Source organism: Podarcis gaigeae (genome assembly GCF_964106915.1).
Source record: "Podarcis gaigeae genome assembly, chromosome: 3".
Classification (NCBI taxonomy): Eukaryota; Metazoa; Chordata; class Lepidosauria; order Squamata; family Lacertidae; genus Podarcis; species Podarcis gaigeae.
The window spans coordinates 25,864,058-25,883,430 of NC_139680.1; the positions used below are offsets into that span (position 1 = coordinate 25,864,058).

The window sequence follows — 19,373 nt, forward strand, 5'->3', positions numbered from 1 at the left end:
TCTCGCCTGCCTCAACTGCCCCTGCCCAAACTATGTGTATATATAAACATGCAATTCAGGATGCTTCTTGTATCTCATGAAGTTCAGAATAGCACTGCTTGTAATCTCATGAAGTTGCCTCTAGTCACCAAAAGCTTAGGTTATATTTGTTAGTCTTTGTGTGCTTCCAGGCTGCCACTATTTGAATCTCACCCCCCAATCACATGCCAGTAAAATCAGGTTGTGCCATTAGAGCTGATATGGATGCCTTGCGCAATAAAGCCACTTTCCCAGAAGATCATACTTTGTGGGATAAAGGGATGGGTAAAGTATGGGGTAACACTTGCTTTGAAGCAGCAGCAAACAAATCAGGATAGATGCTCAGTAAAAGGTGGTCTGAAAGTAGCCTTTTGTCCTTTTTAAAGGCAGGTGTTGTTGTTCAGTCAGTTGTTGGGAGCATGTTTGAGATCTCTTTCAGAAACTGTACTGCTCTGTTAGCTTCTGGAAACCATTCAAGGTGTCAGCAAGGTAATCCCTGCTGGTCAGGCCCTGCATCAGGTGCTATAGTGTGTGAAGTTAGGGCATCTCAGCAAGAAGCTAGGGCATTACTGCAATGGGCCCAATGAACTCCTGCATGACATTCAGAGTTGATCAAAGGAACCTGTTCTAAGCAGTTTTCAGCCCCAAAGTTTTAATGAGAGCTTGCTGGTGCTGTTATGAACGTTACAGGCTTTGCTATATTTATATTTTATTGGGAGTTTGCTCTGCGGGTTTATTGCTTTCATCTTTGTTGCCTGGAGCTTTGGAGAGGTGGAATGGAAATGTTTAAAATAAATAAAATAAATGTGCACATAAAACAGGCTTTTTAAAGAAATTCTCTGATTAGTAGAGTTCCTCTCTGTCCTACAAAGTTCAAAGAGGGGAAGTGAGCACTTAAAAGTGAATTCAGCCAGTTTTGTATCAATCAGAATTGGTATACTTTTTTTTATAAAGGATTCCCTCTTTTGCCAGGCAGGTTTCATCATCAAGGTTAATTCTACCTTTGTACAGTTGGCTAGCTACTAAACATTCATACACCTCTCTCTATCTTTCATCCAAGCAAGCAAGAAGCATGATCAGAATTCAAGGACACATTCTAGCCAAGCAAAAACCCTTGGGTTGCAAAACAGAAGCACTGAAGTGTGTAGCCTGGAGATAGTTATGTGGGCAAGATAGAGAGGTCTTGAGATCTGCTGGGGCTGAGATTCTCTAATCTTGTATTCTGTATTTAAAACTTCAGGTGGCCCTGGAGAATATTCAGAACCAAAAAGCACTTCACTTCACCAAAATAATAATATTAAAAATTCCACCAAGCACTAATTTGCCTCTTTCCTTTTGCCAACAAAGAGGGCATATTGTGAAATAGAAATTAAATATTGTCAAGATTCTTTGTAGAAACCTTTTGCTATCGTTTAATTTTCCCAATGCAGAGAATTACGAGAAGTGAAAACATAAACAATCAAAGCAAATAAAGGTTTGAAAACCATAGAGGCAAGGCTATGAAATGGCTGGCTTAGTCGTTGCTGTCTGTGGGGCCCTCCAGATGGTTGTTTGATTGCCGGTGAATTCAACATGTTCTTGATGCAATAAGAGTGCCTTGGTGGTGGATTTATTCTGCTTTGTTAGCTGTTCTGCGATGCTTCTCCAGGTGCTGCCATTATTGCTGTCCAGAGGGGCTATAGCGCAACAAAAGTGGGGGACCAGAACTTTTGTGGTATGAAGAGTTAATGGGATTTCAGCAGGGAGTTTGGGGGCCATGCACTGATTGGAAATGAGGTGGTGTGACCGCCCCAAAACTTTTGCATTCACAAATGGTGTTGAAAGCAGGATCCCATCTTATTGTGTTCATGATACTGCCAGGGCAAATCATCATGGAAGTACAATAGTTTGTCTGGAGAGATGTGGTCTGCAAGTAGCTTTTCTGGGTGGACATTTCACGCAGAGGTTATTTTCCATCATGTGAACTGATCCAGCATGTAGCCGTTGCTTTGCTGCTGTCTACACAAGCCTCATGTGTGAGAGAAACAACGCATTTCCTGTGGGATATATTTGTCTAATGGTGGCACTCAGTCACATAATTCCTTCAGATCCTTCTCATTCTTTCCCGTCTAAACAGAATAGGTCATCTCAATGCTTTCTTTGTAATCGATAATGTAAATCAGGGTTTCTTCCCCCCTCCTCCCCCCCCCTTTTCTCCTGCGAATGCAAGAATTGTACCTTCGCCAGAGCTTGGTTGTTCTTGTTGTTTTATTTGTTAAGCTGGATTTAATTTGTGCACAGAATAACCCCTCCCTTATGTTTCATTTTCAGTATAGCTAACTTGCTGAGGCCACAGCCTGTGAAAGCAGCTGGGGAAATTTACTTGGCATTCTGTGACTACCCCTACCCTGGCGTTAACCTGTTATTTTTGTTTTGTTTCTGTTTTATTTATTTTTAAAATGAGGCTGTTACAGAACATTGCAAGGAATCCCCATATAGTCTGGAATACACTAATATTCTGGAACGCAGTAACAGCCTGCTCCCAGAAGCTACTATGGTGGTTAGTGAGTAGCCATGATGGGAGAGCTTACATACGTTCTTTGCACAGTGAAAGGGGTCTGAGCACACTTTCTAAACTGCTCCCCCCCCCCCCAGCAGGATATTATGCCTGTCTTCACCCTAAGACTGCTCTTCCAGAATTGCTGCTGGAAGTCTGACACTTGCTATAAGGCCTCAGCAGAATAGCAAAAGGTAGAATTTGAGGAGGCTGTGCATTGTTAGGGACAGGCTATCCAAAAGGCACGGTAAAGCTGTTACAGAACTTGCAGTATCACCCTATGGGTCAAAACATTTTATTTCATTGCATATGGACCAGCTGTCCTTATTTAGTAGAGGCCTTCTTTATTTTGTGGTACCCGCCGCTGGTAAAACTCCAGGAAAGGGATGTACAGTCAACGATTGATTTGTAGGGTTACATTCCTGACCTCTGCATAAGTTGACAGAGCATGCATAAGCTTATTGCACCCCCGTTATGCCCCATTACACCCCTGCCCCACCCCTTTCCCCACCACTTCTGGGTCTCCACGATGCAAGTGCGTGCGGTTGTGTGTAAATTGGACATGCATAAATCAGGTCATTGCCTGTAGCTCAAATGGTGGAGCAGCTGCTTTGGATTCCCAGGTTCAGTCCCAGCGTCTCCGGGTAGGACTGGGAAAGGCTGCCTGCCTGAAACCCTGGAGAGCAATTACAACTCAGAGCAGATCTACACTCATGGTTTTTAACGTTAAGGAATGGTTTTGATAAACATGTATGGACATGACACATGACGTCCTACTTTTAACGTCCATAATGCTTTATTAAAATGTGACACCGGAGGGTGCTGCAGAGCAACCAGCAGCAGGGAGACAGCGTTTTGACAGAGAAAAAACCGAGGTAAAAAAAATGCTGTAATTAACAAATATGCTCTGTGACGTTTTAGAATGGCATATGTAATATCATTCTAATAATGTTAAACAGGTCAGTGTAGATCCGGCCTCAGTGACCAGTGATCAGTGACTCAGCAGCTTTCTCTGTTCTGTTTCTAATACAGTAGTACCTTGGATCCCAAATGCCCTGGAACTCGGATGTTTTGGCGTCCGAACACTGCAAACCCAGAAGTGATTGTTCTGGTTTGTGAAAATTCTTTTGGAAACCGACGGGGCTTCCTGCAGCCAATCAGAACCAGCGATTTGGTTTTCAACCATTTTGGAAGTCGAACGGACTTCTGGAATGGATTCTGTTTGACTTCCAAGGTAATACTGTATTTCTTTGGGGGGGACTTCTTGCAAAATATTTTGTTACAGCACCTTCCTAGCTTTGGAACTGTTCAGGTTTCAGCAAATCCACCAAACCTCCAGAAAGCTGCATACATGTAACAAAAAATTTCCCTCAAAATCATTTTAATATCTTCAAAGATATTTGTCTTGGCTGTCTTTGACTTCCATAAATATGAATGCAGTTGTGCTCTCGCCTTGATGTTTATGGAAAATACTCAAGGGGACCCTTCCTGGAATTGCCTTCCATAAACCACCAGCCAGGAAATCTTAGAGCAGAAGTTACCTCGGTTCAGCTGTGCTTCAGGGAAAAACAGTCCACGAAGATTGTTTTGCTTTTATTAAGTAACAGAGCAACAGCATTTCCCCTTCCAAGCCATTGTAGTGATTAAGAGAATTTATGCTGAATCATGTCAAATACAGTGGTACCTCGGGTTAAGTACTTAATTCCTTTCAGAGGTCTGTACTTAACCTGAAACTGTTCCTGAAGCACCACTTTAGCTAATGGGGCCTCCTGCTGCTGCCGTGCCGCTGGAGCACAATTTCTGTTCTCATCCTGAAGCAAAGTTCTTAACATGAAGCACTATTTCTGGGTTAGCGGAGTCTGTAACCTGAAGCGTTACCACTGTATATCCTCTAATGCATTTGCAGTTTACTTATTTGTTGCTGCTAAAGATTGCCCTCATTACAGAAGAACAAGCTTTCCCGCAATCAATTTGGTCAGCTTGTCCTGTTTTCTCTTCATTGTCTTCTCCTTTTTAGGGAAGCTCTTTATATTAGCACTGATTCACCGAAATGAAAATAGTGCCAGCTTTCAGCCTCTACTCTGGACATGCAGTAAAAAAAAAAAAAAAAAGACATCATTTTTAAAATTTATTGTTGCATCCAGATTTGCAAAGTGCACCCACTGCCACCCAAACCAGCCAACACTTCCTGTTTAAAACCCTAAAACATCACCAGAAATATTATATGCTCTGACGGCTCTCAGTACAAATGAATAATAGCAGAGCCCTGAGCCAAAAATGAGAACGGTGGAGATTTAAGAAATGTTTAATGAGCAGGCTGCAAGAGGGAATATCCCATGCAAATGAGAGCGCCAGCTGCTCTGCAAGTTGGGAAAAATAAAATGTTGGGGGCGGGGAGCTTCTCACTGGGAAGCGGAACAGTCATCACTGTCGCTTCAAGCATTGCCTCTTTCTTGATCCTGCTGGATTTTTTTGTTGCAATGTGCTCTTTACATTCTCAGGGGGCACACCCTGAATTCTCAAGTGGTTAGGATGCTGGGGGGTTGTTGGTAGTAGAAGGTAATAGATGTCTGAACCTTCACTGCTAGAGGCAGTTTGCCTCTCTGCACGAGTTGCTGCTGCACTCCTATCTTATTTGCAGGCTTCTCAAGAGCAAACGTGAAACTAGGCTTTATTTCAACTGGGTCGGAGACTCAGTTTGGCACCCTCCATGCACATTTGTGTACACAAACACACTCTGGAGGCTTCACCCAGGGCAAAATACCTGGCTACCACCACCACCCCAATAGCTATGGCTCTGCTCAAGAGATATCTGGTTGGCCACTGTGAGAGCAGGATGCTGACTAGATGAACCTTTGGCCTGATCCAGTAAGGCTCTTATATCCTTCTACTATGCACAGACACCCAGTGGAGGTTGGTCCACTGGTTGGAGCATTGCCCCACCATGCCCAGTCTCACATCTGCCTCCACCCTTACTTATGATCAGTCTAGACACAGCCTTTCTCAACCTGTGGGTCCCCAGATGTTGTTGGACTACAACTCCCATCATCCCTGAGCTCTGGCCTTGCTAGCTAGGGATGATGGGAGTTGTAGTCCAACAACATCTGGGGACCCACAGGTTGAGAACCACTCTAGAGGGTGGCCCTGCCTGTCAGCTTCCTCCTCGTAAAACTCAGCAGGGAGGAGGATGGGGACAAAACCAAAAGTAGTTGGCTCTGACAGTTTGGGGCTCTAGTGCCCCCTGCTGTTGGGCTCCCGGCCTTCTTGCCTAATGAGCAGCCACTGCCGCCACCCTCACTTACTATGTCCCCATTGCTCATTGTTGTTCCTACCATGTGTGAATAGTTATAGGATCAAGCTGGCAATAGCACAATGAAGTCAATTTTGTGCAGTGCCAGGTCTTTGGCATGGGGCAGGGAGTGGAGTGAGAGGTAGGGTGTTGTTGTTTAGTCGTTTAGTCATGTCCGAGTCTTTGTGACCCCATGGACTAGAGCACGCCAGGCACTCCTGTCTTCTACTGCCTCCCGTAGTTTGGTCAGACTCATGTTTGTAGCTTTGAGAACACTGTCCAACCATCTCGTGCTCTGTCGTCCCCTTCTCCTTGTGCCCTCCATCTTTCCCAACATCAGGGTCTTTTCCAGGGAGTCTTCTCTTCTCATGAGGTGGCCAAAGTATTGGAGTCTCAGCTTCACGATCTGTCCTTCCAGTGAGCACTCATGACTGATTTCCTTCAGAATGGATAGGTTTGATCTTCTTGCAGTCCATGGGACTCTCAAGAGTCTCCTCCAGCACCATAATTCAAAAGCCTCAATTCTTCGGCGATCAGCCTTCTTTATGGGAGAGGTAGGATAGAATCGTAGAATTGTAGAGTTGGAAGGGACGCCAAGGGTCGTCTTGTCCAACCCTCTGCAATGCAGGAATCTCAACTAAAGCATCTGTGACAGACGACCATCCAACCTCTGCTTAAAAACATCCAATGAAGGAGAGCCCACCACCTACCAAGGGAGTCAGTTCCACTGTCAAACAGCTCTTACAGTCAGAAAGTTCTTCCAGTTGCTTAGTTTTGATAGATGCACCACATTTTAGGAATGTGTGGGAATTCCAAATTAAAAATTAGGAACCAGCGGGTGGGCAGATGCTTTGCATGAAGAAGGTCCCATGTTGAGTTAGAGATGAGTTAGAGTTGGGGAAGACACTTGTCTGAAGGGCACTGCCAGTCCCTGTAGACACAACACTGAGCTAGATGGGCCTTCAGTGTAAGACGGTGGCCTGTGTTCTTAACCTGACAGCATGAGTGCTCAGATCGACTTCCTTCCCTGTATGATAAATGGACGAGATGCCAGATGGAAGCCGTGAAAACTCTTCATTGCTCTGGTCCAGCTGCTCAGTGGGGAAAGAATAAGATAGAGAGGGAAACTGCTGTGGATCTGGTTGCCTGTGGGTTTGAACTAAGAAGAACCCATTGATGTAAATGCTAGGTAGAGAACAGGAGAAGTCGCTATATGGGAAATTCTAAAAATAGAAAATCCCAGGGGTGATGAAACAAGAGTGCATTGTGGCTTCTGAGACTGGGAAGTGTTTTATTTTATTTTCCAAGCAAGGCCAAAAGAGAACACCAGGGTCACATTGTTATATTCCAAAGAGGGTTGCTATCAGGGCTGTGTGCAATGGCTAGTGCTTAGTGTTTGTTTTAAGAAGGGAAAGAGGCCTTGCTGAAGTGCATGGTTGATCCACTGGCTTGATAGACAAGCTGGAAACACACCTATAGCAGGCTTAGCGATTGTCCACGTCTTTGCTTTGCAACTGCTGAATTATCCCATAAATCAGGCAAATGCTATTCTCTCATGCTCTCAATATACCCCCCAGTATGTTCCCTATATCACCCCATTCCCTTTCCTGGTGGATTACTATTACATTATTATGAGTTTGTGGGGTGGGACAGATCCCCACAAATTCTTAAATCTAGTGAAAAATTAGCTAATATTTGGAGTATTAAGGAGAGATGCCAGGCACAGGCGATACCATTTATCCTGTTAGGAGACAGAGGCTGTCACAAGAGACTAGGGCCCTGCGGGACTTGACATCTTTCCGGAGGGCCTCCAAGACAGAGCTGTTCCACCAGGCCTTTGGCCAGGGCACAGCCTGACCCCTTCCTTTGTCAATCCTCACAGAACTCTAGCCCAGTGGTTGCCATTAATTTGATTTGAACTGATTTTATAATGAAATGATTTTAGAATGTTGTATTATTTTACTGTTGTTAGCCGCTCTGAGCCCGGCTTCGGCTGGGGAGGGCGGGATATAAATAAATTATTATTATTATTATTATTATTATTATTATTATTATTATTATTATTATTATGCCATTAAGAAACAAAGAGAGCAGAGTACCAGGCCATTAAGAGCGATTATGCAAATACTTTCCTTCCCCTAGCTCTGAGTAGTGGACAGAGACAGAAGAATTGGGAGCGGAAGGTTGCCAGGGTTACAGGGGGAGTGATGTCACCACAGGAAAAAGTGTCCATTTGCAGGAGGATTTTGAAAGCAGGGCAGGGGCAGAAATCCATGTGGAGAGGGTGTACCCAGAAATGGGAAAGGGGGCTGGCTTCTGCTCTGAACCCAAGATTGTTGAAGCCTTGAGAGAAACAACAAGAGAGACACTTCGGATATAATGTTCTGCGCTTCCCCGCCATCAAGGCGTGTCTACATAAAGCCATCTATCTTAAAGATGCTACAGTCTCAGCTGTGCCTCGTTTTTCCGAAGTAAACCTAAACCCTGCTTAAGTGCCAAGGCTTCTGGAACCTCTCACTGCTCAGCAGGGGTTGGGGTGGCCAATAACAATATATTTGGTTCTAGGAACATGGGAATCTCCCAACTCTCCAGGGCTTCATAGAGAAGTCTTTCTCAGTCCTACTTCGAGATGACAGGGATTGAACCTGCGACACACCTGAATCTAAAGCATATGCTCTAGCTGTGCGCTGTGACCCCATCTATGTCTGGAAAACATCAGGCTTAGTTTGTAGCTATTTGCAACACATTGGAACACTCCCCTTGCCTGAGCCCCACTTTGCACTTTGAATGTGGATAGAAGATAGAGAAAAGTTGGCTGGAAAAGACTGGTAAAAAAAATTTCTGACCTGGCACAAACATCTAGCCAAGATATTGGGAGGCCTTTGACACTGCCTTTATAAACCATTGTTTGCCATGCGCTGAACCATGATGAACTAGAGCTGAATGAAATATTTTCCTGCACATATTTTTGGCACAAAAATGGTGCTTTCGAGGCAGGAGGCTGAAATGTCCCCCCCCCCCAACACTGCCTCTGCTTATTGTAATTCAGCTTTTTTTATTTATTTATTTTCAGGGCTGGCTCTCGGCTGCATGACTGGAAATTGTTTAGGCACAATTTCCCGCTCTCAAGCCAAGCTTTCTCTTTTAATCGGAAATGGTCACAGCCAATCAGGGATCCCATAGTGAGCAGGATGATGCCAAAGTGCCAGTTCAGAGCAAGGGCCTTCTAACTGGGTCAGCATTGTTCTTTTTTGAATGGAGGACATATTCACCGGCCCCCCTTCTGCAGTACCTCTGACAAATCATAAAAAGGTGAAGCACCTTTTTATGAACAGCTCATTACAGGTGGCACTATGAGTCTCCAATATTCAGGCCACAAGGAAAGTGTTCCTGAAAAAAGGCTATCCTTGACTGCTACGCACCACACATTTAAAGCACCCCTTCATGAATCCTGGAAACTGTAGTTTGCTACTTACAGAGCTACAATTCCTAGCATCCTTAGCAAACTAAGGTTCCCACGGTTATTGGGTGGGATGTATGTTTTAAATTTCCACAGCCATTTAAATCCCCTAGTACATCCCCTTACCCCAAAACAAGCACCATGCTAAAAGTCACAAACTTGTAAGTTTAAATATCTATATATTTCTTCCAAACATTGCTTTTGTGTAGCTTGCGCATGATCCAAAGCTAGAGTTCATTTTATTAGCATCTAAAAACAACATTGTTTTGGGGGGAAACACTGCTTACATTTTTTATTTTCGTGAATTGTTACCATTAGCCTTCTCGTAGTCAGGTATAAGACAGCATATTTTATGCGATATGGTCTGGAGAGAAAGTTGTGGGTTGTACTGTTGTGTGATCTGCAGGGGTTTCTCTCATTGCTAGTCCCTAACACATCACATCCTTTTTGGCAGCGCAAGTTTCTTTGGAAACGCGAGACAGTTGCCAAATGCGCAGGCTGCTCCAAGAGAGTTGCGTTCTCTCCCCCCCCCCCCCCATATTGGGCAGCTGTTTCCAGTGAGTGTTTATGTAATGTTCTGGCATTCTAAAAAAGCACAAGCTCTCTAGACAAAGGAGCTGAGATTTATTTATTTTTAAAGGCTAACGCCACCATAGGTTTGCACACTTCTTTTGCATGTGAAGTATGAAACTGTCTGCTTCAGAGAAAAAGCAGTGACTTTTGTTGCTGCTGCTGCTGTTCCTTTCTAAAATAGAAATCTAGCAAGTTCATACAAAAATACTAGGCTAGCATAGCTTCCAACATTTCCCAATGAAAATAGGGATGTCCTATTTCAGAATATTAACAATAATTTTATTATTTATACCCTGCCCATCTGACTGGGTTGCCCTAGCCCCTCTGGGCAACTTCCAACATATATTAAAACATAATAAAACATTCAACATTAAAAAAAACTTCCCTATACAGGGCTACCTTTAGATGTCTTCTAAAGTGATGTATGGAAGTGAGAGCTGGACCATATATTATGTTCTCTTTTCATTTATAATTCTTATATTATGTTCTCTTTTCATTTATAATTCTTTCAGAACTGGTAAGTTTCATTAACCACCAGCTGATCTGGTCCAGCTGCTGGGGTTAAGACGAGGTAGTGAAACTAATGAGTTCCATAAGAATTATGAAGAAGGAAAGGAGAAATCAAGGAAAGGGAAGTTGATGACCCTGCAAATTGTCTTCCACTCGTTTTTTTGCAGAAGTGCCCAGCACTCAATGACAAGAGAAGGGGGTTGAATGAGCAAGCATATAGAGGAAGAGGAAAGCTTGCTTGTTGCTCGAGTCCTTTCTGCTTGGAGATCGATCATTTACTGCAGGTGCGAGGAACCTTTGGTCTGCCAGATGTTGTTGAACTGCAGCTTCTATCCTCCTTGGCCATTGGCCATGTCTGCAGGAACTGAAGGGAGTTGTAGTTCTGGAAGGCCAAAGGATCCCCAAACCTGGCAGAGAGGTTCCTCTGTTGGTGTCTTCTTTGTACAAAGACAGTTTTTCACTTGGGGTATGTTCAAATTAGTGGTTTAAAAAGAGGAGAGGTTGTCCCCCTCCCTACTGAGTTTCAAGCCATGTTTATACGACAGTGTTGTTCACATCAGAGTGAGGGCAGGGATATCTACACCCAATGCTCATGACCTTTTTGGTTTCCTGGGTAGCTCAGGTGGTTAGAGCTTGGTGTTGATAACCATTTGGAACAGATGCATATTCCAGCCTTGCAGCCAGTTGGACTAGATGTTCCTCAGGGTCCCTTCGAACTCTATGGTTCTATGATTCTCTGTTCCTTCACAAAGCCACTCCAAAACTTCTATCCATGAAGCTGCCATCTGGGCAGCAAGAAGCTAGGAGGGAAACGAAGTCAAGGCAGGGCCCAGAACCAAGGGGCAGAAAGTGCAAAGGCAAGAGACAGCAGAGCAGGGTGAGGCTCAAAAGAGAAGTCACATATAGCCTAATGACCCAGAGGGCTGTTTGCTAAAGAGGAATGAATTGTCACTGGAACTTTGGATGAAGAAGCTAGTCAGATAACCAAGGCAAAGAGGTAGTGTGTGCCTGTCTGAATTTGTTCTACTGATGTGAACCTAGCAACCAAATGTTTGGCTAAAAATCTTTACTTTACTATTGTTTGTTTTAATACATCTACATTATTCAGTTATTTAATCCCGACAAACCAGCCAGCCATGGTTCTACCTCAAATGCTACAATGCCATTACAAGTGGAAATAGTCCTGCAATGAGATTTATTAATATTTTTCAGCTTGGCACGTCTCAATCATAATTGTAAATTGCTCTCCTGAGCACAATGTACAGACATATTAGAAGCTATGCCTCTTTATGTTATCACTGGGCCTTGAATGACTGCAGGTGTGATAATATCACACTCTTGGGGCCTGCTTGGAGGGAAAACACATACATTAGAAATCTCATAAGGATAGAAGCTTTGGTTAAAATGTGACTTACATATCTGCTGCCTAACAGTGCTAGCCTCCTCTCTCTATCTGAGAGCTTAGCAGAACTTGAGAAAAACCTCACATATTAACCAAGTGATGAATTATGTTCTAAAAAAGACCCAGCAGCTTTGGTTCAATTCAGAAGCGAATTTCTGGATACTGGGTTGTCAAGAATTATTTGTTTCTTGATTTCTGAGCCATCTCTTCTCCCCAACCCACCAACCCCAGCCAGGCATTAAGAGTGGAGAGGCAGAAACCAAGAAGCTTGTCATGCAAGCCTGAAAATGTGCCATTCCATGCCAGCCAATAGGCACTATGGCACCTCTAATCTAATAATACTACTACTAATAATAATATTTATTTATACCCCGCCCTCCCCAGCCAAGGCCGGGCTCAGGGCAGCTAACAAGCAATAATAAAAACAAGTTGAATGAATACAACTTAAAAACAAGATTAAAATACAACATTAAAATATTGAAACATTAAAATATTAAAATGCAGCCTCATCACAGGAGGAGAAAGGAAAAAGGAAAAAGGAAAAAGAAAGAGGGGGAGGGAATCAAATCTAGGAATTATACAGTGCATGGGAACAAGATGAGACAGGAGATTCTTCTCTTCCCTTTTGCCAAGGGTCAGGCAAGAATGTGTCAGAGGCAACAGATTTGATCTTTGCAATCTGAGAAATCATTTTTAAATGCCAGGGTAATTTAAACAAGTCAGCCCCTCTGTACAGGCACGCAATGATACCCTTGATTCTCTCTTCCTCCCTGCAGACCTCACACAAAGCCATTCATCATGTATCCCTCACTTCATTGTACTGGGTGACAGCTGTGCGCTCATGGATGATTTCAGGCCTTTTGGCAGCTAATGCTGACTGCCAGCCCCATACAGCTGTAACCTTGGCCCGTAATGCTGATAAAAGCTGTGCCCCCAAGAATACTAAGAAGAAAACAAATGCCCTTTTGTCCATATGGATGGCAGGGAAGAAGATCCAGTTATGTTTTTAACAGCTATGGCTTTGACATCCCTCCCTCCCCTCTGTCACTGTTTTTAAAAACAATAAATGGTAGTTCTAGGAGCCTAGTCCCAGTGAAGTGGGGGGAAATATTATTGGTTTTAATAGGCAAGCCTAGTGTGACACAGTAGATTCACATGGCTACTTATTTTTTTTATTTCCTTTAGTATTTTTTCAAGCTTTTTCTTTGCGACTTCGAGGACTAGAACCTTATTTTACACATCGTATTTCTCTTTCTCTAGTCCACCTAATTCTGCACAAAGTCCCACGTCTTACAGGTATATGTAATTTACAGGATCCCGTCAACAGTTCGACATTTCCAGAGGCTAATAAGAGACCAAACTTATAGATGCTTGGCAAAGGCAGTCATTGCTTATATGACTTCCTCTTATAATGGATAGGATAGTGGGAGCTAAGTATTTTAGACTGTATAGAAGCATAGTTCAATGCCCACACTTCAGGGTAGTGAGCTGAAACCTGTGGCCTTCCAGAAGTTCTCAGACTCCAACTCCCATAAGCCCCCAGTTGCATGGCAAGTGGTCAGGGATGATGGAATTTGTCGTCTGACAACATCTGGAGGGCCACAGCACAGGAAATAATATTTGCTGCATCCTGGCTGCAGATAGTTTTGCTACACCCAGGAAAACTGCTTGAATAGTTAAGACAGGTCCGTACAACTTGCAATGCAAGAAGTTCAACACAAGCTGCCAACTAAGAATGAGGGCTCAGTGGAAGATCCATAAAACTTCTGTTTTTGCTGTCTCTCTGGGACTACTGAGCTCCCGTTGCTCGGTCCGTGCTCCTGCCAACCTAGCAGTTCGAAAGCACCTCAAAGTGCAAGTAGATAAATAGGTACCGCTCTGGCGGGAAGGTGAACGGCATTTCTGTGCACTGCTCTGGTTCACCAGAAGCGGCTTAGTCATGCTGGCCACATGACCCGGAAGCTGTACGCCGGCTCCCTCGGCCAATAAAGTGAGATGAGCGCCGCAACCCCAGAATCGGCCACAACTGGACCTAATGGTCAGGGGTCTCTTTACCTTTACCTGGGACTACTAAAAAACAACCCCAGAGGTGTCAAGTACCTGGCAGATTGCCTGATTTTAGGAGATACATATTCCATCCTAAGAGACAAATTTTAGAGAACTTTGATTTAAGGAGACTGGAAACTGTCTGGAACTGAAGTTCGGAAACAAAAGAGCAAATACAGAAGTACAGAAAAAGGGGAGAAAAGACTCGGGATCATGGTTAGACTCCAATAGCTGTGTGTAGGCAGTAGATGAGTCACGTCATATAGCAGGGATAGTCAACACAGTGCTCTTCAGATCTTCAGCTCCCATTAACCCCCCAGGCAGCATGGCCAGCGCTGAGGAAGGATGGGAGTTGGAGTACCATGCTGGTACTATCGATTCTGTATTTTCATTACGGGGGAGTGAAAGTGCTTTTTGAAAACTAGGAGCCAGTTCAAAAGGTCAAAACTGGAGAATAATTCAGCTCATTCTTGTGTTATTTCAATAGAGCTTATAAATACCATTTTCAAACAATTATTTTCATTTTCCAATATCTCGGTATCTCCCAATTAGTGCAGCAGCACTTATTGACATAGGTCAAACAGCCACTTCCACACAGAAATCCGACAATAGAAATCCTGTCTGCCAGGCTAGGATACCTGGCAATGGTCATTGATTGCTTTACTTGGGCAGCCCGGCCATTCTTTTGTGATGGTAAATACTTTAATTCCTGGATCCTGGTCACAGGCTCACCCTATTCATACACAAAGACGCCCTAAAGACAGGTAAGCAAAATACAATGGAGCGGCTTTCCCATTTCTTTCCTTCTTGCAGAGAAACATTTGAGGTCAATTTGGGAGAGTCAAAATGGTTTCAGGATTGCTGTCCTGTACAATTTCAGACACATGGTTTATATACTTATGTCAAAACAAAAAAATTCCTTCCAGTAGCACCTTAAAGACCAACTAAGTTAGTTCTTGGTATGAGCTTTCGTGTGCATGCACACTTCTTCAGATACACTGTTTTGACTATGGCAGACCAACACGGCTACCTATCTGGACCATATACTTATGTGTTTGCCTTTTAAATTTATGAACATTTAATTTATATATTTGAGACCTTAAATTCTTATAATTCTCTGTTGTCCATATGACTTTGTCCTCCAAATCACTGCTTTCCTACACTTTCCTCTGTCTCAATCTGGATTTTCTCATATCCTCTCCCCTTTTGGAACATCCCTGGTATGAGAAAGTCCAGATCAAGGAAGGTCAAAAGTGTGGGAAGGCAGTGATTTGGAGAATCACTGTAGCCATATGGACCACAGAGAATTAACGGGAAGCTCACTACCCACATTAAACAACAGTGAGGATGAGTCCTTAGTGTCTCTTTGTGGGTGCTTCCCTTCTATTACATTCTGCTTAAATTGGAAACTCATAGCTTAAGGTATAGCTGTGTGTGTGTGTCCGTCCCTTTGATCTATTTTAATGGATTACTTGCAGCAAGGGTTTTTCCCTGCTTCAGGGCTCCTGACACACAAATAAAGAGCCTTTTGTGTTGACTTGAATTAAAGTTGAATAAGCCTGGTAAACATCTGGTAGATCTTACAGGAACAGCAGGAGACACAAAAGCTGACAAGAGTAGCTGCCCTATGGGAAATCTCAGCTTTCAGATCTGCATAAGGAAGAACAATACCAAAGTTGTATTTCCTCAAAGCGCCTTGACAAAGGCTGGAAAGAACAAGCCAGTGAAGTGATGTCCGCCGCTTGCCAATTTTGGCAACGTGTCCGAATGTTCACGGAGGCAACACCTTTAACAATAAAAACAACTCTGCGTCCATATGGTGAGGAATATCATAGCTGCCCTCATGCAAAACGAAAACCTGCTACAGCAAGAGTCTGTTGAAAGTCTTTCGTTATCCCTATGGCAACAGCTGAAGCAAAAAGCTGATCTTGGGACAAGTGGAAAATATATTATGAGAAAACCAGACATTCCAAAGGGGAGGCAGAGGAAAAGGATCTCTGCAATTTACCAGGAAAAGTATGCTGAAGTTACCGTTCAAAACATGTGGAAAGAGAGCCAAGTAGCACAAAGGGAACGATAACAAAGGAGGGGAAAGGTAAACTAGCTGGCTCTGGTCCTTGCGAATTCTGTGGAGAGTGAAGGTAAAAAGGGGACAACTGAGCAGGCTAGCCATATCTCATGGCCAAGCTAGCCGTATCTCGCATTTCTAACCACACGCTCCAAAGTAATTACAGTCTAATCTAGATGAGGATTCTTTAGGGTGTTTCTGCGTATAAAGGTAAAGGTACCCCTGCCCGTACGGGCCAGTCGTGTCCGACTCTAGGGTTGTGTGCTCATCTCACTCTAGAGGCCGTGAGCCGGTGCCGTCCGAGGACACTTCCGGGTCAAAGATTTGATTGAGGTTCTTCTGATAGGAGCAATTCAGCTGGAGAACTGCTTGAAAGAGCATCTCCTTTGCATGCAGAAGGACTCTAGTTTCATCCCTGGCATTGCCAGATAGAAAGAACCAGATGGAAATCTGAAATCTTGGAGATTCCCTGCCAGTCAGGGCAGATAATGCTGAGCTAGATGGAGCAGTGATCTGACTCGGAATAAGGCAGCTAACTGGGTTTTCCTTCTTTCCCCCACCCCCAGCCCTTGGAGAGTTAGAGTCAATGCTTACTATGGCCCTGGGGACACCCTCCCAGGGACCACAGGATTAGAAATATTTTTTTCAAAAATCACTGGCACATCACATATGCTCAATACATCTCACTGTGTCAGTATAGATCAGTACATCATAGGTTTCTCCAGATAGTTCCTGCCTCCTTATTTCTATTTACATCTATAGTGCTTTGGGTTTGTTTTGCTAGTGTTGCTCCTTGCACGCTGTCGGCCATTTTGTATTATATGCCTTTTAGGCAGCTCCACAATCGCAGAGAACATGCTTCATTATAGGCTTTCTCCTCCATGGCCTGAGGGCAGTGGGGATGCTTTAGGTCAGATCTATGTGTTCGACTGAAGTGCGTAAATCCAGCATGCTCTGAGCCAGAGTTGTTCATTTTGTCTTCAAGGTCAGCCACAATGGTGATAATAACTGATGACCTTTACTTCTAGAAGTCCAATGGCTAAAGAGCAGTGGTAATTTCCCAAGGATGATTGTTTTCTCTTTCCACAAAAGCCAGGATTTTCTCAAGAGTTTCTCTCTCCTGCTGTTTCCTCCAGGTTTTCTCACCCCTTCCAGAGCAGCCTTTTAAAGCCTCTTCTATTTCCTGTTCTTCCTCCTCTCTTGGCTCTTAACAGAGTGCATCTGTTTTCTCTGTTTAGGTCATTGAAACTGTCTACTAATCTAAGATATGCACCTTTCAGTTTATGCTCCTCAGTGTTGTTTTTAATCCAGCAATTGCTTTTCTAGCAGCTGACCTAAAAGCACCTCACCCCCCAAATAGGCCAATATTTTCCTGGCCAACTGTTACATGCACAAAGGGCATATAGGAAGTGCCAAAAGTGGCAATTAATGACATTGCTGTACGTTAGGGATGGAGAATCAGCCTAGGGGCAGCATTCTATCCTGGACAACCTTCTAAGGACTACATGCCAATGGTAGATGGGATCCAATGGCAGAAGTGGGTGGAGCACTGGATGTGGCACTTACCTTTGTCCAATAGGCCAAATCTCTCCATTGCCCATTCAAACAAACAAGATGAAATATCACAGTCCAATGACACACGCCAGCCAGGAAAAAGTGCTTGAGGATGACATGGAGCAGGGTCAGTGAGGGGTATAGACGGTGGAGAGTGGTGTGACCGGAGGAGGAGTTGTTTGGCTCTGGAGATTCCTGCATTTGCCCCCCCCCCCCATGCGTAAGGTTGCCCTCCTCTGATTTACACGTATTTCGGGTAAGGGGAACTTGTAGTCCAACATTTGGAGGGCCACAACTCCCATCATTCCTGACCCATGGCCATACTGGTTGGGGCCGAAGGCACCCAGAATAGAAGCACATCTGGAGGGTCACAGGTTCCCCATCACTGGTATAGTAGTAATCTCAGAATGAGACACCCAGAAATATGTTTTAGAGGGCAAAATCCTTGAAGCACATCCCAGCTCTGTCTGCAGTGTATGTTTAGGCAATGTGATTGCGTTGGTATGGCGGGAACAATACTCATATCTAAACTGATTAAGAGGTTTGGAGAATGTTTCCATCGGAGTAATACATCGCAGATAAGCAGTATCTAGTGTGCAGGCCCAAACCATGAAATGGAAAATATGAGATGACAGAATGTCTTTTCAGTATGCTATTCATCCTTTTACATGTTCTGAATTTGTTTCTTGGGTGAAATCTATGGTGTCTTGGGCTGTTTAAAAGACTCTTACACCTGTCTAGGTAAGAAGAATGGGTAACTATAGTTTATGAATAATTAGGAATTATCCTATGTAATATTTATATGAACATGATATTAGCAAGAGGAAACTAAGTCTGGAAAACATAGCTGAAATGTAGACAATGGGGGTTCTGGTCTATTACCATACCAAAAGATCTTCACATCTGTGAAAGTTGAAAGTGTACAGAATTACAAAGAACAATGCTGATATGTTTCCGGAGTACAAGCTGTACCTTGATAGTTCTTGGTGTGAAGCACAGGATCAGAACTCTGGGATGGTGCCCAGAGAACATCTGATTCATCCCTCAATATAAGGTTAGCCTCTCATAATACAATCTAAGTAATACTGAAAGGGGCTTAGAAGTAGAGAGCTGGTGAAGAAGCCTTCAAGGTTAGGGCTGCCGTACGTCCATATATTACCAGGATTTCAAAGGTGGAATTGATGTCTGGGGTGAATTTCCGAGAGGTGGTGCTGTGTCCTGGATCTTTGGCAAGTCAGCTGAAAAAATGTTGTTTTTTGCATTAGCTCAACTTTTTGGGTGTCCTGGGCTTAACTTTTTGAAAAATGGCAACTCTAACAAAGTGAAGAGTTCACTTTCCACATGATCTAGAGGCCCCTGAGGCCTTGTTCTGTTGAACGGTCACTTTAAAATGTGAAGGTTCATTATTGTTTCACAAGTTGTGTATGTCTTTAAGGGCCAGGGCCAGGGCAAATAACGAGACCCAGTCTTACAGCTGTGAAACATAGCAGGTGCTGCTAGGTTGTGTTAATCAAGCTGTGTCAGCAATTGGGTATAATATACAGTGGTGCCCCGCAAGACGAACGCCTCGCAAGACGGAAAACCCGCTAGACGAAAGGGTTTTCTGTTTTGGAGGCGCTTCGCAAAACGAATTTCCCTATGGGGTTGCTTCGCAAGACGAAAAAATCTTGCAAGTTCCTGTGGGTTATTTTTGCTTCCCCCCCCTTTTCCTAAGCCGCTTAACAGCTGATCCGCTCATAAGCCGCTTAACAGCTGATCGCTAGAAGCCGCTAGACCGCTGTAGCGCTAATCTGCTAAGCTGTCAATGGGCTTGCTTCGCAAGACGAAAAAACCGCTAGACGGAACGGATTCTTTTCGTCTTGTGAGGCACCACTGTATAAGGAGCCGCACCTAGCTCCTTACCCTGGGGGATGGGTT

General features: G+C 43.9%; 1 long non-coding RNA gene across 1 annotated transcript in view; it reads left to right on the forward strand.

Annotated features, from left to right (window-relative positions):
- Positions 1–19,373, forward strand: part of LOC310840680 — a 55,365-nt gene that overhangs the window by 27,011 nt on the left and 8,981 nt on the right. The gene's annotated exons all lie outside the window — the stretch shown is intronic.